Source organism: Gorilla gorilla, chromosome 13, assembly GCF_029281585.2.
Source record: "Gorilla gorilla gorilla isolate KB3781 chromosome 13, NHGRI_mGorGor1-v2.1_pri, whole genome shotgun sequence".
Taxonomy (NCBI): domain Eukaryota; kingdom Metazoa; phylum Chordata; class Mammalia; order Primates; family Hominidae; genus Gorilla; species Gorilla gorilla.
In genome coordinates this window covers 3847681-3869334 of record NC_073237.2, presented here as the reverse complement: position 1 = coordinate 3869334, position 21654 = coordinate 3847681, and positions in this window count along the sequence as shown.

The window sequence follows — 21654 nt, the reverse complement described above, 5'->3', positions numbered from 1 at the left end:
GAATGGAATGGAATGGAATGGAATGGAATGGAATGGAATGGAATGGAATCAACCCGAGTAGAATGGAATGGATTGGAATGGAATGGAATGGAATGGAATCGAATGGAATCGAATGGAATGGAATGGAATGGAATGGAATGAAATGGAATGGAATGGAATCAACCCGAGTAGAACGGAATGGAATGGAATGGAATAGAATGGAATGGAATGGAATGGAATGGAATGGAATGGAATGGAATGGAATGGAATGGAATGGAATCGAATGATATCGAATGGAATGGAATGGAATGGAATGGAATAGAATGGAATCAACCCGAGTGGAACGGAATGGAATGGAATTGAATGGAATAGAATGGAATGGAATGGAATGGAATGGAATGGAATGGAATGGTATGGAATGGGATGGAATGGAATCGAATGGAATGGAATGGAATGGAATGGGATGGAATGGAATAGAATGGAATGGAATGGAATGGAATGGAATGGAATCGAATGGAATCGAATGGAATCGAATTGGATGGAGTGGAATGGAATGGAATGGAATGGAATGGAATGGAATGGAATGGAATGGAATGGAATCAACCCGAGTAGAACGGAATGGAATGGAATGGAATGGAATGGAATGGAATGGAATGGAATGGAATGGAATGGAATGGAATGGAATGGAATGGAATGGAATGGAATGGAATGGAATGGAATTCCATTGAATGGAATGGAATGGAATTGAATGGAATCGAATGGAGACGAATGGAATGGAATGGAATGGAATGGAATGGAATCAACCAGAGTAGAATGGAATGTATTGGAATGGAATGGAATGGAATGGAATGGAATGGAATGGAATGGAATGGAATGGAATGGAATGGAATCAACCCGAGTAGAATGGAATGGATTGGAATGGAATGGAATGGAATGGAATGGAATCGAAAGGAATCGAATGGAATGGAGTGGAATGGAATGGAATGGAATAGAATGGAATGGAATGGAATGGAATCAACCCGAGTAGAACGGAATGGAATGGAATGGAATGGAATGGAATGGAATGGAATGGCATGGAATGGAATGGAATGGAATGGAATGGAATGGAATGGAATTCCATGGAATAGAATGAAATGGAATCGAATTGAATCGAATGGAGATGAATGGAATGGAATGGAATGGAATGGAATGGAATCAACCAGAGTAGAATGGAATGTATTGGAATGGAATGGAATGGAATGGAATGGAATGGAATGGAATGGAATGGAATGGAATGGAATGGAATCAATCAGAGTAGAACGGAATGGAATGGAATGGAATGGAATGGAATGGAATGGAATGGAATTCAATGGAATAGAATGGAATGGAAGGGAATGGAATGGAATGGAATGGAATCGAATGGAATCAAATGGAATCGAACGGAATGGAATGGAATAGAATGGAATCAACCCGAGTAGAACGGAATGGAATGGAATGGAATGGAATGGAATGGAATGGAATGGAATGGAATCGAATGGAATGGAATGGAATGGAATGGAATGGAATGGAATGGAATGGAATGAAATGGAATGGAATGGAATGGAATGGAATGGAATAGAATGGAATCAACCCGAGTAGAATGGAATGGATTGGAATGGAAAGGAATGGAATGGAATGGAATGGAATCAATCCGAGTAGAATGGAATGGAATGGAGTTCAATGTAACCGAAAGGAATTGAATCAACCCATGTGGAATGGAACGGGATGGGACGGGACGGGGCGGGATGGGACGGGTCGGGATGGGACAGAATGGAACGGAACGGAATGGCATGGAATCAACCCGAGTAGAATGGAATGGAATGGAATAGAATGGAAGGGAAAGGAATAGAATAGAATAGAATGGAATTGAACCAACCCGCGTGGAACGGAATGGAACGTAACGGAAACGAGCGGAAAGGAATGGAAAGGAATCAACCTGAGTAAAACGGCACGGGACGGGACGGGACGGGACGGGACGGGACGGAACGGAACGGAACCAAACTCAATGGAATCAACCCGAGTAGAACGGAATGGAGTAAATGGAAAGGAATGGAATGGAATGGAATGGAATGGAATGGAATGGAATGGAATGGAATGGAATGGAATGGAATGGAATCGAATGGAATGGAATGGAATCGAATGGAATGGAATGGAATGGAATGGAATCGAATGGAATGGAATGGAATGGAATGGAATTTAATGGAATGGAATGGAATTCAATGGAGTAGAATGGAATGGAATAGAATGGAATGGAATGGAATGGAATGGAATGGAATGGAATGGAATGGAATCGAATGGAGTGGAATGGAATGGAATGGAATGGAATGGAATGGAATGGAATGGAATGGAACGGAATGGAATCCACCCGAGTAGAATGGAATGGATTCGAATGGAATGGAAAGAATGGAATGGAATCGAGTGGAATCGAATGGAATGGAATGGAATGGAATGGAATGGAATGGAATGGAATGGAATGGAATGGAATGGAATGGAATCGAATGGAGTGGAATGGAATGGAATGGAATGGAATGGAATGGAATGGAATGGAATGGAATGGAATGGAACGGAATGGAATCCACCCGAGTAGAATGGAATGGATTCGAATGGAATGGAAAGAATGGAATGGAATCGAGTGGAATCGAATGGAATGGAATGGAATGGAATGGAATGGAATGGAATGGAATCCACCCGAGTAGAATGGAATGGATTGGAATGGATTGGAAAGGAATGGAATGGAATCAAGTGGAATGGAATGGAATGGAATGGAATGGAATGGAATGGAATGGAATGGAATGGAATGGAATGGAATCAACCTGAGTAGAATTCAATGGATTGGAATGGAATGGAATGGAATGGAATCGAATGGAATCGAAAGAAATGGAATGGAATGGAATGGAATGAAATGGAATGGAATGGAATCAACCAGAGAAGAACGGAATGGAATGGAATGGAATGGAATGGAATGGGATGGAATGGAATCGAATGATATCGAATGGAATCGAATGGAATGGAATGGAATAGAATGGAATCAACCCGAGTGGAACGGAATGGAATGGAATGGAATGGAATGGAATGGAATGGAATGGAATGGAATGGAATGGAATGGAATCGAATGGAATGCAATGGAATGGAATGGAATGGAATGGAATGGAATGGAATGGAATGGAATGGAATGGAATCAACCCGAGTAGAATGGAATGGATTGGAATGGAATGGAATGGAATGGAATGGAATCGAATGGAATCGAATGGAATGGAGTGGAATGGAATGGAATGGAATGGAATGGAATGGAATGGAATGGAATGGAATGGAATCAACACGAGGAGAACGGAATGGAATGGAATGGAATGGAATGGAATGGAATGGAATGGAATTCAATGGAATAGAATGGAATGGAATCGAATGGAATCGAATGGAGATAAATGGAATGGAATGGAATGGAATGGAATGGAATCAACCAGAGTAGAATGGAATGTATTGGAATGGAATGGAATGGAATGGAATGGAATGGAATGGAATCGAATGGAATGGAATGGAATGGAATGGAATGGAATGGAATGGAATGGAATGGAATGGAATCAATCAGAGTAGAACGGAATGGAATGGAATGGAATGCAATGGAATGGAATTCTATGGAACAGAATGGAATGGAAGGGAATGGAATGGAATGGAATGGAATCGAATGGAATCAAATGGAATCGAACGGAATGGAATGGAGTAGAATGGAATCAACCCGAGTAGAACAGAATGGAATGGAATGGAATGGAATGGAATGGAATGGAATGGAATGGAATGGAATGGAATGGAATGGAATGGAATGGAATAGAATGGAATCAACCCGAGTAGAATGGAATGGATTGGAATGGAAAGGAATGGAATGGAATGGAATCGAATCGAGTGGAATGGAATGGAATGGAATGGAATCAATCCGAGTAGAATGGAATGGAATGGAATTCAATGTAACCGAAAGGAATTGATTCAACCCATGTGGAACGGAACAGGATGGGACGGGACGGGACGGGATGGGACGGGTCGGGATGGGACGGAATGGAACGGAACGGAATGGCATGGAATCAACCCGAGTAGAATGGAATGGAATGGAATTGAATGGAAAGGAAAGGAATAGAATAGAATAGAATGGAATTGAACCAACCCACGTGGAACGGAATGGAACGTAACGGAAACGAGAGGAACGGAATGGAAAGGAATCAACCCGAGTAAAACGGAACGGGACGGGACGGGACGGGACGGGACGGAACGGAACGGAACCAAACTCAATGGAATCAACCCGAGTAGAACGGAATGGAGTAAATGGAAAGGAATGGAATGGAATGGAATGGAATGGAATGGAATGGAATGGAATGGAATGGAATGGAATGGAATGGAATCGAACGGAATCGAATGGAATAGAATGGAATATAATGGAATGGAATGGAATGGAATGGAATGGAATGGAGTCAACCCGAGTAGAATGGAATGGATTGGAATGGAATGGAATGGAAAGTAATGGAATGGAATGGAATGTAATGGAATGGAATGGAATGGAATGGAATCAACTCGAGTAGAACTAAATGGAATGGAGAGGAATGGAATGGAATGGAATGGAATGGAATTCAATGGAGTAGAATGGAATGGAATAGAATGGAATGGAATGGAATGGAATAGAATGGAATGGAATGGAATGGAATGGAATGGAATGTTATCAACCCGACTAGAACGGAATGGAATGGAATGGAATGGAATGGAATGGAATGGAATGGAATGGAATGGAATGGAATGGAATGGAATGGAATGGAATGGAAAGGAATCCACCCGAGTAGAATGGAATGGATTGGAATGGAATGGAAAGGAATGGAATGGAATCGAGTGGAATCGAATGTAATGGAATGGAATGGAATGGATTGGAATGGAATGGAATGGAATGGAATGGAATGGAATCAACCTGAGTAGAATGGAATGGATTGGAATGGAATGGAATGGAATGGAATCGAATGGAATCGAAAGAAATGGAATGGAATGGAATGGAATGAAATGGAATGGAATGGAATCAACCCGAGTAGAACGGAATGGAATGGAATGGAATGGAATGTGATGGAATGGAATGGAATGGAATGGAATGGAATGGAATGGAATGGAATGGAATGGAATGGAATGGAATGGAATCAACACGAGTAGAATGGAATGGATTGGAATGGAATGGAATGGAATGGAATGGAATCGAATGGAATCGAATGGAATGGAGTGGAATGGAATGGAATGGAATGGAATGGAATGGAATGGAATGGAATGGAATGGAATGGAATCAACACGAGTAGAACGGAATGGAATGGAATGGAATGGAATGGAATGGAATGGAATGGAATGGAATGGAATGGAATGGAATGGAATTCAATGGAATAGAATGGAATGGAATTGAATGGAATCGAATGGAGATGAATGGAATGGAATGGAATGGAATGGAATGGAATCAACCAGATTAGAATGGAATGTATTGGAATGGAATGGAATGGAATGGAATGGAATGGAATGGAATGGAATCGAACGGAATGGAATGGAATGGAATGGAATGGAATGGAATGGAATGGAATGGAATGGAATCAATCAGAGTAGAACGGAATGGAATGGAATGGAATGCAATGAAATGGAATTCAATGGAATAGAATGGAATGGAAGGGAATGGAATGGAATGGAATGGAATCGAATGGAATCAAATGGAATCGAACGGAATGGAATGGAATAGAATGGAATCAACCCGAGTAGAACAGAATGGAATGGAATGGAATGGAATGGAATGGAATGGAATGGAATGGAATCGAATGGAATGGAATGGAATGGAATGGAATGGAATGGAATGGAATGGAATGGAATGGAATGGAATGGAATGGAATGAAATGGAATGGAATGGAATGGAATGGAATGGAATGGAATGGAATGGAATAGAATGGAATCAACCCGAGTAGAATAGAATGGATTGGAATGGAAAGGAATGGAATAGAATGGAATCGAATGGAATGGAATGGAATGGAATGGAATGGAATGGAATGGAATCAATCCGAGTAGAATGGAAAGGAATGGAATTCAATGTAACCGAAAGGAATTGATTCAACCCATGTGGAACGGAACGGGATGGGACGGGACGGGACGGGATGGGACGGGTCGGGATGAGACGGAATGGAACGGAACGGAATGGCATGGAATCACCCGAGTAGAATGGAATGGAATGGAATGGAATGGAAAGGAAAGGAATAGAATAGAATAAAATGGAATTGAACCAACCCGCGTGGAACGGAATGGAACGTAACGGAAACAAGCGGAACGGAATGGAAAGGAATCAACCCGAGTAAAACGGCACGGGACGGGACGGGACGGTACGGGACGGGAGGGAACGGAACGGAACCAAACTCAATGGAATCAACCCGAGTAGAACGGAATGGAGTAAATGGAAAGGAATGGAATGGAATGGAATGGAATGGAATGGAATGGAATGGAATGGAATGGAATCGAATGGAATGGAATGGAATGGAATGGAATGGAATGGAATGGAATGGAATGGAATGGAATGGAATGGAATGGAATGGAATGGAATGGAATCGAACGGAATCGAATGGAATAGAATGGAATATAATGGAATGGAATGGAATGGAATGGAATGGAGTCAACCCGAGTAGAATGGAATGGATTGGAATGGAATGGAATGGAAAGTAATGGAATGGAATGGAATGGAATGGAATGGAGTCAACCCGAGTAGAACTAAATGGAATGGAAAGGAATGGAATGGAATGGAATGGAATGGAATGGAATCAACCCGACTAGAACGGAATGGAAGGGAATGGAATGGAATGGAATGGAATGGAATGGAATGGAATGGAATGGAATCGAATGGAATGGAATGGAATGGAATCGAATGGAATGGAATGGAATGGAATGGAATGGAATGGAATGGAATGGAATGGAAAGGAATCCACCTGAGTAGAATGGAATGGATTGGAATGGAATGGAAAGGAATGGAATGGAATCGAGTGGAATCGAATGGAATGGAATGGAATGGAATGGAATGGAATGGAATGGAATGGAATGGAATCAACCTGAGTAGAATGGAATGGATTGGAATGGAATGGAATGGAATGGAATCGAATGGAATTGAAAGAAATGGAATGGAATGGAATGGAATGAAATGGAATGGAATGGAATCAACCCGAGTAGAACGGAATGGAATGGAATGGAATGGAATGGGATGGGATGGAATGGAATGGAATGGAATGGAATGGAATGGAATTGAATGGAATGGAATGGAATGAGCCCGAGTGGAATGGAATGGAATGGAATGGAATGGAATGGAATGGAATGGAATGGAATGGAATGGAATGGAATGATCAACCCGAGTGGAATGGAATGGAATGGAATGGAATGGAATGGAATGGAATGGAGTGGAATCAACCCGAGTAGAACGGAATGGAATGGAATGGAATGGAATGGAATGGAATGGAATGGAATGGAATGGAATGGAATGGAATGGAATGGAATTCAATGGAATAGAATGGAATGGAATGGAGTGGAATAAAATGAAATGGAATGGAATGGAATCGAATGGAATAGAATGGAATTGAATTGAATGGAATGGAATAGAATGGAATGGAATGGAATGGAATGGAGTGGAATCAACCCGAGTAGAACAGAATGGAATGGAATGGAATGGAATGGAATGGAATGGAATGGAATGGAATGGAATGGAATGGAATGGAATGGAATGGAATGGAATGGAATTGAATGGAATGGAATGGAATGGAATGGAATGGAATGGAATCAACCCAAGTAGAATGGAATGGATTGGAATGGAACGGAATGGAATGGAATGGAATCGAATCGAATGGAACGCAATGGAATGGAATGGAATGGAATGGAATGGAATGGAATGGAATGGAATGGAATCAATCCGAGTAGAATGGAATGGAATGGAATTCAATGTAACCGAAAGGAATTGAATCAACCCATGTGGAACGGAACGGGATGGGACGGGACGGGACGGGATGGGACGGGTCGAGATGGGACGGAATGGAACGGAACGGAATGGCATGGAATCAACCCAAGTAGAATGGAATGGAATGGAATGGAATGGAAGGGAAAGGAATAGAATGGAATGGAATGGAATGGAATGGAATGGAATGGAATGGAATGGAATGGAATGGAATGGAATAGAATGGAATGGAATGGAAATCAACCTGAGTAGAACGGAATGGAATGGAATGGAATGGAATGGAATGGAATGGAATGGAATGCACCCGAGTGGAATGGAATGGAATGGAATGGAATGGAATGGAATGGAATGAACCCGAGTGGAATGGAATGGAATGGAATGGAATGATGAACCCGAGTAGAATGGAATGGTTTGGAATGGAATGGAATGGAATGGAATCGAATGGAATGGAATGGAATGGAATGGAATGGAATGGAATGGAATGGAATGGAATGGAATGGAATGGAATGGAATGGAATGGAATGAACGCGAGTAGAACGGAATGGGTTGGAATGGAATGGAATGGAATGGAATGGAATGGAATGGAATGGAATGGAGTGGAATCAACACGAGTAGAACGGAATGGAATGGAATGGAATGGAATGGAATGGAATCAACCCGAGTAGAATGGAATGGATTGGAATGGAATGGAATGGAATGGAATCGAATGGAATGGAATGGAATGGAATGGAATGGAATGGAATGAAATGGAATGGAATGGAATCAACCCGAGTAGAACGGAATGGAATGGAATGGAATAGAATGGAATAGAATGGAATGGAATGGAATGGAATGGAATGGAATGGAATGGAATGGAATGGAATGGAATCGAATGATATCGAATGGAATGGAATGGAATGGAATGGAATAGAATGGAATCAACCCGAGTGGAACGGAATGGAATGGAATGGAATGGAATAGAATGGAATGGAATGGAATGGAATGGAATGGAATGGAATGGAATGGAATGGGATGGAATGGAATCGAATGGAATGGAATGGAATGGAATGGGATGGAATGGAATAGAATGGAATGGAATGGAATGGAATGGAATGGAATCGAATGGAATCGAATGGAATCGAATGGAATGGAGTGGAATGGAATGGAATAGAATGGAAAGGTATGGAATGGAATGGAATCAACCCGAGTAGAACGGAATGGAATGGAATGGAATGGAATGGAATGGAATGGAATGGAATGGAATGGAATGGAATGGAATGGAATGGAATTCCATTGAATGGAATGGAATGGAATTGAATGGAATCGAATGGAGACGAATGGAATGGAATGGAATGGAATGGAATGGAATCAACCAGAGTAGAATGGAATGTATTGGAATGGAATGGAATGGAATGGAATGGAATGGAATGGAATGGAATGGAATGGAATGGAATGGAATGGAATGGAATCAACCCGAGTAGAATGGAATGGATTGGAATGGAATGGAATGGAATGGAATGGAATCGAAAGGAATCGAATGGAATGGAATGGAATTGAATGGAATTTAATGGAATGGAATGGAATCGAAAGGAATAGAATGGAATGGAATGGAATGGAATGGAATGGAATGGAATGGAATGGAATGGAATGGAATGGAATGGAATGGAATGGAATGGAATGGAATGGAATGGAATGGAATGGAATCGAATGGAATCAACCCGAGTAGAATGGAATGGATTGGAATGGAATGGAATGGAATGGAATCGAATGGAATCGAATGGAATGGAATGGAATGGAATGGAATGGAATGGAATGGAATCGAACGGAATCGAATGGAATGGAATGGATTATAATCGAATGGAATGGAATGGAATGGAATGAAATGGAGTCAACCCGAGTAGAATGGAATGGATTGGAATGGAATGGAATGGAAAGTAATGGAATGGAATGGAATGGAATGGAATGGAATGGAATGGAATGGAATGGAATGGAATGGAATGGAATGGAATGGAATCAACCCGAGTAGAACTAAATGGAATGGAAAGGAATGGAATGGAATGGAATAGAATGGAATGGAATGGAATTCCATGGAGTAGAATGGAATGGAATAGAATGGAATGGAATGGAATGGAATGGAATGGAATGGAATGGAATGGAATAGAATGGAATCAACCCGACTAGAACGGAATGGAATGGAATGGAATGGAATGGAATGGAATGGAATGGAATGGAATGGAATGGAATGGAATCGAATGGAGTGGAATGGAATGGAATGGAATGGAATGGAATGGAATGGAACGGAATGGAATCCACCCGAGTAGAATGGAATGGATTCGAATGGAATGGAAAGAATGGAATGGAATCGAGTGGAATCGAATGGAATGGAATGGAATGGAATGGAATGGAATGGAATGGAATGGAATGGAATGGAATCCACCCGAGTAGAATGGAATGGATTGGAATGGAATGGAAAGGAATGGAATGGAATCAAGTGGAATCGAATGGAATGGAATGGAATGGAATGGAATGCAATGGAATGGAATGGAATGGAATGGAATGGAATCAACCTGAGTAGAATTCAATGGATTGGAATGGAATGGAATGGAATGGAATCGAATGGAATCGAAAGAAATGGAATGGAATGGAATGGAATGAAATGGAATGGAATGGAATCAACCAGAGAAGAACGGAATGGAATGGAATGGAAAGGAATGGAATGGGATGGAATGGAATCGAATGATATCGAATGGAATCGAATGGAATGGAATGGAATAGAATGGAATCAACCCGAGTGGAACGGAATGGAATGGAATGGAATGGAATGGAATGGAATGGAATGGAATGGAATGGAATGGAATCGAATGGAATGCAATGGAATGGAATGGAATGGAATGGAATGGAATGGAATGGAATGGAATGGAATGGAATGGAATGGAATGGAATGGAATGGAATGGAATCAACCCGAGTAGAATGGAATGGATTGGAATGGAATGGAATGGAATGGAATGGAATCGAATGGAATCGAATGGAATGGAGTGGAATGGAATGGAATGGAATGGAATGGAATGGAATGGAATGGAATCAACCCGAGGAGAACGGAATGGAATGGAATGGAATGGAATGGAATGGAATGGAATGGAATGGAATGGAATTCAATGGAATAGAATGAAATGGAATCGAATGGAATCGAATGGAGATAAATGGAATGGAATGGAATGGAATGGAATGGAATCAACCAGAGTAGAATGGAATGTATTGGAATGGAATGGAATGGAATGGAATGGAATGGAATGGAATCGAATGGAATGGAATGGAATGGAATGGAATGGAATGGAATGGAATGGAATGGAATCAATCAGAGTAGAACGGAATGGAATGGAATGGAATGCAATGGAATGGAATTCTATGGAACAGAATGGAATGGAAGGGAATGGAATGGAATGGAATGGAATCGAATGGAATCAAATGGAATCGAACGGAATGGAATGGAGTAGAATGGAATCAACCCGAGTAGAACAGAATGGAATGGAATGGAATGGAATGGAATGGAATGGAATGGAATGGAATGGAATGGAATGGAATGGAATGGAATGGAATAGAATGGAATCAACCCGAGTAGAATGGAATGGATTGGAATGGAAAGGAATGGAATGGAATGGAATCGAATCGAGTGGAATGGAATGGAATGGAATGGAATCAATCCGAGTAGAATGGAATGGAATGGAATTCAATGTAACCGAAAGGAATTCATTCAACCCATGTGGAACGGAACAGGATGGGACGGGACGGGACGGGATGGGACGGGTCGGGATGGGACGGAATGGAACGGAATGGAATGGCATGGAATCAACCCGAGTAGAATGGAATGGAATGGAATTGAATGGAAAGGAAAGGAATAGAATAGAATAGAATGGAATTGAACCAACCCACGTGGAACGGAATGGAACGTAACGGAAACGAGAGGAACGGAATGGAAAGGAATCAAACCGAGTAAAACGGAACGGTACGGGACGGGACGGGACGGGACGGGACGGAACGGAACGGAACCAAACTCAATGGAATCAACCCGAGTAGAACGGAATGGAGTAAATGGAAAGGAATGGAATGGAATGGAATGGAATGGAATGGAATGGAATGGAATGGAATGGAATGGAATGGAATGGAATGGAATGGAATCGAACGGAATCGAATGGAATAGAATGGAATATAATGGAATGGAATGGAATGGAATGGAATGGAATGGAGTCAACCCGAGTAGAATGGAATGGATTGGAATGGAATGGAATGGAAAGTAATGGAATGGAATGGAATGGAATGGAATGGAATCAACACGAGTAGAACGGAATGGAATGGAATGGAATGGAATGGAATGGAATGGAATGGAATGGAATGGAATGGAATGGAATTCAATGGAATAGAATGGAATGGAATTGAATGGAATCGAATGGAGATGAATGGAATGGAATGGAATGGAATGGAATGGAATCAACCAGATTAGAATGGAATGTATTGGAATGGAATGGAATGGAATGGAATGGAATGGAATGGAATGGAATCGAACGGAATGGAATGGAATGGAATGGAATGGAATGGAATGGAATGGAATCAATCAGAGTAGAACGGAATGGAATGGAATGGAATGCAATGAAATGGAATTCAATGGAATAGAATGGAATGGAAGGGAATGGAATGGAATGGAATGGAATCGAATGGAATCAAATGGAATCGAACGGAATGGAATTGAATAGAATGGAATCAACCCGAGTAGAACAGAATGGAATGGAATGGAATGGAATGGAATGGAATGGAATGGAATGGAATCGAATGGAATGGAATGGAATGGAATGGAATGGAATGGAATGGAATGGAATGGAATGGAATGAAATGGAATGGAATGGAATGGAATGGAATGGAATGGAATGGAATGGAATAGAATGGAATCAACCCGAGTAGAATGGAATGGATTGGAATGGAAAGGAATGGAATGGAATGGAATCGAATGGAATGGAATGGAATGGAATGGAATGGAATGGAATCAATCTGAGTAGAATGGAAAGGAATGGAATTCAATGTAACCGAAAGGAATTGATTCAACCCATGTGGAACGGAACGGGATGGGACGGGACGGGACGGGATGGGACGGGTCGGGATGAGACGGAATGGAACGGAACGGAATGGCATGGAATCACCCGAGTAGAATGGAATGGAATGGAATGGAATGGAAAGGAAAGGAATAGAATAGAATAAAATGGAATTGAACCAACCCGCGTGGAACGGAATGGAACGTAACGGAAACGAGCGGAACGGAATGGAAAGGAATCAACCCGAGTAAAACGGCACGGGACGGGACGGGACGGGACGGGACGGGACGGAACGGAACGGAACCAAACTCAATGGAATCAACCCGAGTAGAACGGAATGGAGTTAATGGAAAGGAATGGAATGGAATGGAATGGAATGGAATGGAATGGAATGGAATGGAATGGAATCGAATGGAATGGAATGGAATCGAATGGAATGGAATGGAATGGAAAGGAATGGAATGGAATGGAATGGAATGGAATGGAATCGAACGGAATCGAATGGAATAGAATGGAATATAATGGAATGGAATGGAATGGAATGGAATGGAGTCAACCCGAGTAGAATGGAATGGATTGGAATGGAATGGAATGGAAAGTAATGGAATGGAATGGAATGGAATGGAATGGAGTCAACCCGAGTAGAACTAAATGGAATGGAAAGGAATGGAATGGAATGGAATGGAATGGAATGGAATCAACCCGACTAGAACGGAATGGAAGGGAATGGAATGGAATGGAATGGAATGGAATGGAATGGAATGGAATCGAATGGAATGGAATGGAATGGAATGGAATGGAATGGAATGGAAAGGAATCCACCTGAGTAGAATGGAATGGATTGGAATGGAATGGAAAGGAATGGAATGGAATCGAGTGGAATCGAATGGAATGGAATGGAATGGAATGGAATGGAATGGAATGGAATGGAATGGAATCAACCTGAGTAGAATGGAATGGATTGGAATGGAATGGAATGGAATGGAATCGAATGGAATCGAAAGAAATGGAATGGAATGGAATGGAATGAAATGGAATGGAATGGAATCAACCCGAGTAGAACGGAATGGAATGGAATGGAATGGAATGGGATGGGATGGAATGGAATGGAATGGAATGGAATGGAATGGAATGGAATGGAATGGAATGGAATCAACCCGAGTAGAATGGAATGGATTGGAATGGAATGGAATGGAATGGAATGGAATCGAATGGAATCAACCCGAGTAGAACAGAATGGAATGGAATGGAATGGAATGGAATGGAATGGAATGGAATGGAATGGAATGGAATGGAATGGAATCGAATGGAATGGAATGGAATGGAATGGAATGGAATGGAATGGAATGGAATGAAATGGAATGGAATGGAATGGAATGGAATGAAATGGAATGGAATGGAATGGAATGGAATGGAATGGAATGGAATGGAATAGAATGGAATCAACCCGAGTAGAATGGAATGGATTGGAATGGAAAGGAATGGAATGGAATGGAATGGAATGGAATGGAATGGAATGGAATGGAATGGAATGGAATCAATCCGAGTAGAATGGAAAGGAATGGAATTCAATGTAACCGAAATGAATTGATTCAACCCATGTGGAACGGAACGGGATGGGACGGGACGGGACGGGATGGGACGGGTCGGGATGAGACGGAATGGAACGGAACGGAATGGCATAGAATCAACCCGAGTAGAATGGAATGGAATGGAATGGAATGGAAAGGAAAGGAATAGAATAGAATAGAATGGAATTGAACCAACCCGCGTGGAACGGAATGGAACGTAACGGAAACGAGCGGAACGGAATGGAAAGGAATCAACCCGAGTAAAATGGCACGGGACGGGACGGGACGGGACGGGACGGGACGGAACGGAACGGAACCAAACTCAATGGAATCAACCCGAGTAGAACGGAATGGAGTAAATGGAAAGGAATGGAATGGAATGGAATGGAATGGAATGGAATGGAATGGAATGGAATGGAATGGAATGGAATGGAATGGAATCGAATGGAATGGAATGGAATCGAATGGAATGGAATGGAATGGAATGGAATGGAATGGAATGGAAAGGAATCCACCTGAGTAGAATGGAATGGATTGGAATGGAATGGAAAGGAATGGAATGGAATCGAGTGGAATCGAATGGAATGGAATGGAATGGAATGGAATGGAATGGAATGGAATGGAATGGAATCAACCTGAGTAGAATGGAATGGATTGGAATGGAATGGAATGGAATGGAATCGAATGGAATCGAAAGAAATGGAATGGAATGGAATGGAATGAAATGGAATGGAATGGAATCAACCCGAGTAGAACGGAATGGAATGGAATGGAATGGAATGGGATGGGATGGAATGGAATGGAATGGAATGGAATGGAATGGAATGGAATGGAATGGAATGGAATCAACCCGAGTAGAATGGAATGGATTGGAATGGAATGGAATGGAATGGAATGGAATCGAATGGAATCAACCCGAGTAGAACAGAATGGAATGGAATGGAATGGAATGGAATGGAATGGAATGGAATGGAATGGAATGGAATGGAATGGAATGGAATCGAATGGAATGGAATGGAATGGAATGGAATGGAATGGAATGGAATGGAATGGAATGGAATGAAATGGAATGGAATGGAATGGAATGGAATGAAATGGAATGGAATGGAATGGAATGGAATGGAATGGAATGGAATGGAATAGAATGGAATCAACGCGAGTAGAATGGAATGGATTGGAATGGAAAGGAATGGAATGGAATGGAATGGAATGGAATGGAATGGAATGGAATGGAATGGAATGGAATCAATCCGAGTAGAATGGAAAGGAATGGAATTCAATGTAACCGAAATGAATTGATTCAACCCATGTGGAACGGAACGGGATGGGACGGGACGGGACGGGATGGGACGGGTCGGGATGAGACGGAATGGAACGGAACGGAATGGCATAGAATCAACCCGAGTAGAATGGAATGGAATGGAATGGAATGGAAAGGAAAGGAATAGAATAGAATAGAATGGAATTGAACCAACCCGCGTGGAACGGAATGGAACGTAACGGAAACGAGCGGAACGGAATGGAAAGGAATCAACCCGAGTAAAATGGCACGGGACGGGACGGGACGGGACGGGACGGGACGGAACGGAACGGAACCAAACTCAATGGAATCAACCCGAGTAGAACGGAATGGAGTAAATGGAAAGGAATGGAATGGAATGGAATGGAATGGAATGGAATGGAATGGAATGGAATGGAATGGAATGGAATCGAATGGAATGGAATGGAATCGAATGGAATGGAATGGAATGGAATGGAATGGAATGGAATGGAATCGAACGGAATCGAATGGAATAGAATGGAATATAATGGAATGGAATGGAATGGAATGGAATGGAGTCAACCCGAGTAGAATGGAATGGATTGGAATGGAATGGAATGGAAAGTAATGGAATGGAATGGAATGGAATGGAATGGAGTCAACCCGAGTAGAACTAAATGGAATGGAAAGGAGTGGAATGGAATGGAATGGAATGGAATGGAATGGAATGGAATGGAATCAACCCGACTAGAACGGAATGGAATGGAACGGAATGGAATGGAATGGAATGGAATGGAATGGAATGGAATGGAATGGAATGGAATGGAATGGAATGGAATGGAAAGGAATCCACCTGAGTTGAATGGAATGGATTGGAATGGAATGGAAAGGAATGGAATGGAATCGAGTGGAATCGAATGGAATGGAATTGAATGGAATGGAATGGAATGGAATGGAATGGAATGGAATGGAATCGAATGGAATGGAATGGAATGGAATGGAATGGAATGGAATGGAATGGAATGGAATGGAATGGAAAGGAATCCACCTGAGTAGTATGGAATGGATTGGAATGGAATGGAAAGGAATGGAATGGAATCGAGTGGAATGGAATGGAATGGAATGGAATGGAATGGAATGGAATGGAATGGAATGGAATGGAATGGAATCAACCTGAGTAGAATGGAATGGATTGGAATGGAATGGAATGGAATGGAATCGAATGGAATCGAAAGAAATGGAATGGAATGGAATGGAATGAAATGGAATGGAATGGAATCAACCCGAGTAGAATGGAATGGAATGGAATGGAATGGAATGGGATGGGATGGAATGGAATGGAATGGAATGGAATGGAATGGAATGGAATGGAATGGAATGGAATGGAATGGAATCAACCCGAGTAGAATGGAATGGATTGCAATGGAATGGAATGGAATGGAATGGAATCGAATGGAATCAACCCGAGTAGAACAGAATGGAATGGAATGGAATGGAATGGAATGGAATGGAATGGAATGGAATGGAATGGAATGGAATCGAATGGAATGGAATGGAATGGAATGGAATGGAATGGAATGGAATGGAATGGAATGGAATGGAATGGAATGGAATGGAATGGAATGGAATGGAATGGAATGGAATGGAATGAAATGGAATGGAATTGAATGGAATGGAATGGAATGGAATGGAATGGAATGGAATGGAATAGAATGGAATCAACCCGAGTAGAATGGAATGGATTGGAATGGAAAGGAATGGAATGGAATGGAATCGAATGGAATGGAATGGAATGGAATGGAATGGAATGGAATGGAATCAATCCGAGTAGAATGGAAAGGAATGGAATTCAATGTAACCGAAAGGAATTGATTCAACCCATGTGGAACGGAACGGGATGGGACGGGACGGGACGGGATGGGACGGGTCGGGATGAGACGGAATGGAACGGAACGGAATGGCATGGAATCAACCCGAGTAGAATGGAATGGAATGGAATGGAATGGAAAGGAAAGGAATAGAATAGAATAGAATGGAATTGAACCAACCCGCGTGGAACGGAATGGAACGTAACGGAAACGAGCGGAACGGAATGGAATGGAATCAACCCGAGTAAAACGGCACGGGACGGGACGGGATGGGACGGGACGGGACGGAACGGAACGGAACCAAACTCAATGGAATCAACCCGAGTAGAACGGAATGGAGTAAATGGAAAGGAATGGAATGGAATGGAATGGAATGGAATGGAATGGAATGGAATGGAATGGAATGGAATGGAATGGAATCGAATGGAATGGAATGGAATCGAATGGAATGGAATGGAATGGAATGGAATGGAATGGAATGGAAAGGAATCCACCTGAGTAGAATGGAATGGATTGGAATGGAATGGAAAGGAATGGAATGGAATCGAGTGGAATCGAATGGAATGGAATGGAATGGAATGGAATGGAATGGAATGGAATGGAATGGAATCAACCTGAGTAGAATGGAATGGATTGGAATGGAATGGAATGGAATGGAATCGAATGGAATCGAAAGAAATGGAATGGAATGGAATGGAATGAAATGGAATGGAATGGAATCAACCCGAGTAGAACGGAATGGAATGGAATGGAATGGAATGGGATGGGATGGAATGGAATGGAATGGAATGGAATGGAATGGAATGGAATGGAATGGAATGGAATCAACCCGAGTAGAATGGAATGGATTGGAATGGAATGGAATGGAATGGAATGGAATCGAATGGAATCAACCCGAGTAGAACAGAATGGAATGGAATGGAATGGAATGGAATGGAATGGAATGGAATGGAATGGAATGGAATGGAATGGAATCGAATGGAATGGAATGGAATGGAATGGAATGGAATGGAATGGAATGGAATGGAATGGAATGAAATGGAATGGAATGGAATGGAATGGAATGAAATGGAATGGAATGGAATGGAATGGAATGGAATGGAATGGAATGGAATAGAATGGAATCAACCCGAGTAGAATGGAATGGATTGGAATGGAAAGGAATGGAATGGAATGGAATGGAATGGAATGGAATGGAATGGAATGGAATGGAATGGAATGGAATCAATCCGAGTAGAATGGAAAGGAATGGAATTCAATGTAACCGAAATGAATTGATTCAACCCATGTGGAACGGAACGGGATGGGACGGGACGGGACGGGATGGGACGGGTCGGGATGAGACGGAATGGAACGGAACGGAATGGCATAGAATCAACCCGAGTAGAATGGAATGGAATGGAATGGAATGGAAAGGAAAGGAATAGAATAGAATAGAATGGAATTGAACCAACCCGCGTGGAACGGAATGGAACGTAACGGAAACGAGCGGAACGGAATGGAAAGGAATCAACCCGAGTAAAATGGCACGGGACGGGACGGGACGGGACGGGACGGGACGGAACGGAACGGAACCAAACTCAATGGAATCAACCCGAGTAGAACGGAATGGAGTAAATGGAAAGGAATGGAATGGAATGGAATGGAATGGAATGGAATGGAATGGAATGGAATGGAATGGAATCGAATGGAATGGAATGGAATCGAATGGAATGGAATGGAATGGAATGGAATGGAATGGAATGGAATGGAATCGAACGGAATCGAATGGAATAGAATGGAATATAATGGAATGGAATGGAATGGAATGGAATGGAGTCAACCCGAGTAGAATGGAATGGATTGGAATGGAATGGAATGGAAAGTAATGGAATGGAATGGAATGGAATGGAATGGAGTCAACCCGAGTAGAACTAAATGGAATGGAAAGGAGTGGAATGGAATTGAATGGAATGGAATGGAATGGAATGGAATGGAATCAACCCGACTAGAACGGAATGGAATGGAACGGAATGGAATGGAATGGAATGGAATGGAATGGAATGGAATGGAATGGAATGGAATGGAATGGAATGGAATGGAAAGGAATCCACCTGAGTAGAATGGAATGGATTGGAATGGAATGGAAAGGAATGGAATGGAATCGAGTGGAATCGAATGGAATGGAATTGAATGGAATGGAATGGAATGGAATGGAATGGAATGGAATCGAATGGAATGGAATGGAATGGAATGGAATGGAATGGAATGGAATGGAATGGAATGGAAAGGAATCCACCTGAGTAGTATGGAATGGATTGGAATGGAATGGAAAGGAATGGAATGGAATCGAGTGGAATGGAATGGAATGGAATGGAATGGAATGGAATGGAATGGAATGGAATGGAATGGAATGGAATCAACCTGAGTAGAATGGAATGGATTGGAATGGAATGGAATGGAATGGAATCGAATGGAATCGAAAGAAATGGAATGGAATGGAATGGAATGAAATGGAATGGAATGGAATCAACCCGAGTAGAATGGAATGGAATGGAATGGAATGGAATGGGATGGGATGGAATGGAATGGAATGGAATGGAATGGAATGGAATGGAATGGAATGGAATGGAATGGAATGGAATCAACCCGAGTAGAATGGAATGGATTGCAATGGAATGGAATGGAATGGAATGGAATCGAATGGAATCAACCCGAGTAGAACAGAATGGAATGGAATGGAATGGAATGGAATGGAATGGAATGGAATGGAATGGAATGGAATGGAATCGAATGGAATGGAATGGAATGGAATGGAATGGAATGGAATGGAATGGAATGGAATGGAATGGAATGGAATGGAATGGAATCGAATGGAATGGAATGGAATGGAATGGAATGAAATGGAATGGAATTGAATGGAATGGAATGGAATGGAATGGAATGGAATGGAATGGAATAGAATGGAATCAACCCGAGTAGAATGGAATGGATTGGAATGGAAAGGAATGGAATGGAATGGAATCGAATGGAATGGAATGGAATGGAATGGAATGGAATGGAATGGAATCAATCCGAGCAGAATGGAAAGGAATGGAATTCAATGTAACCGAAAGGAATTGATTCAACCCATGTGGAACGGAACGGGATGGGACGGGACGGGACGGGATGGGACGGGTCGGGATGAGACGGAATGGAACGGAACGGAATGGCATGGAATCAACCCGAGTAGAATGGAATGGAATGGAATGGAATGGAAAGGAAAGGAATAGAATAGAATAGAATGGAATTGAACCAACCCGCGTGGAACGGAATGGAACGTAACGGAAACGAGCGGAACGGAATGGAATGGAATCAACCCGAGTAAAACGGCACGGGACGGGACGGGACGGGACGGGACGGGACGGAACGGAACGGAACCAAACTCAATGGAATCAACCCGAGTAGAACGGAATGGAGTAAATGGAAAGGAATGGAATGGAATGGAATGGAATGGAATGGAATGGAATGGAATGGAATGGAATGGAATGGAATGGAATGGATTATAATCGAATGGAATGGAATGGAATGGAATGAAATGGAATCGAACGGAATCGAATGGAATGGAATGGATTATAATCGAATGGAATGGAATGGAATGGAATGAAATGGAGTCAACCCGAGTAGAATGGAATGGATTGGAATGGAATGGAATGGAAAGTAATGGAATGGAATGGAATGGAATGGAATGGAATGGAATGGAATGGAATGGAATGGAATGGAATGGAATCAACCCGAGTAGAACTAAATGGAATGGAAAGGAATGGAATGGAATGGAATAGAATGGAATGGAATGGAATTCCATGGAGTAGAATGGAATGGAATAGAATGGAATGGAATGGAATGGAATGGAATGGAATGGAATGGAATGGAATGGAATGGAATGGAATGGAATGGAATAGA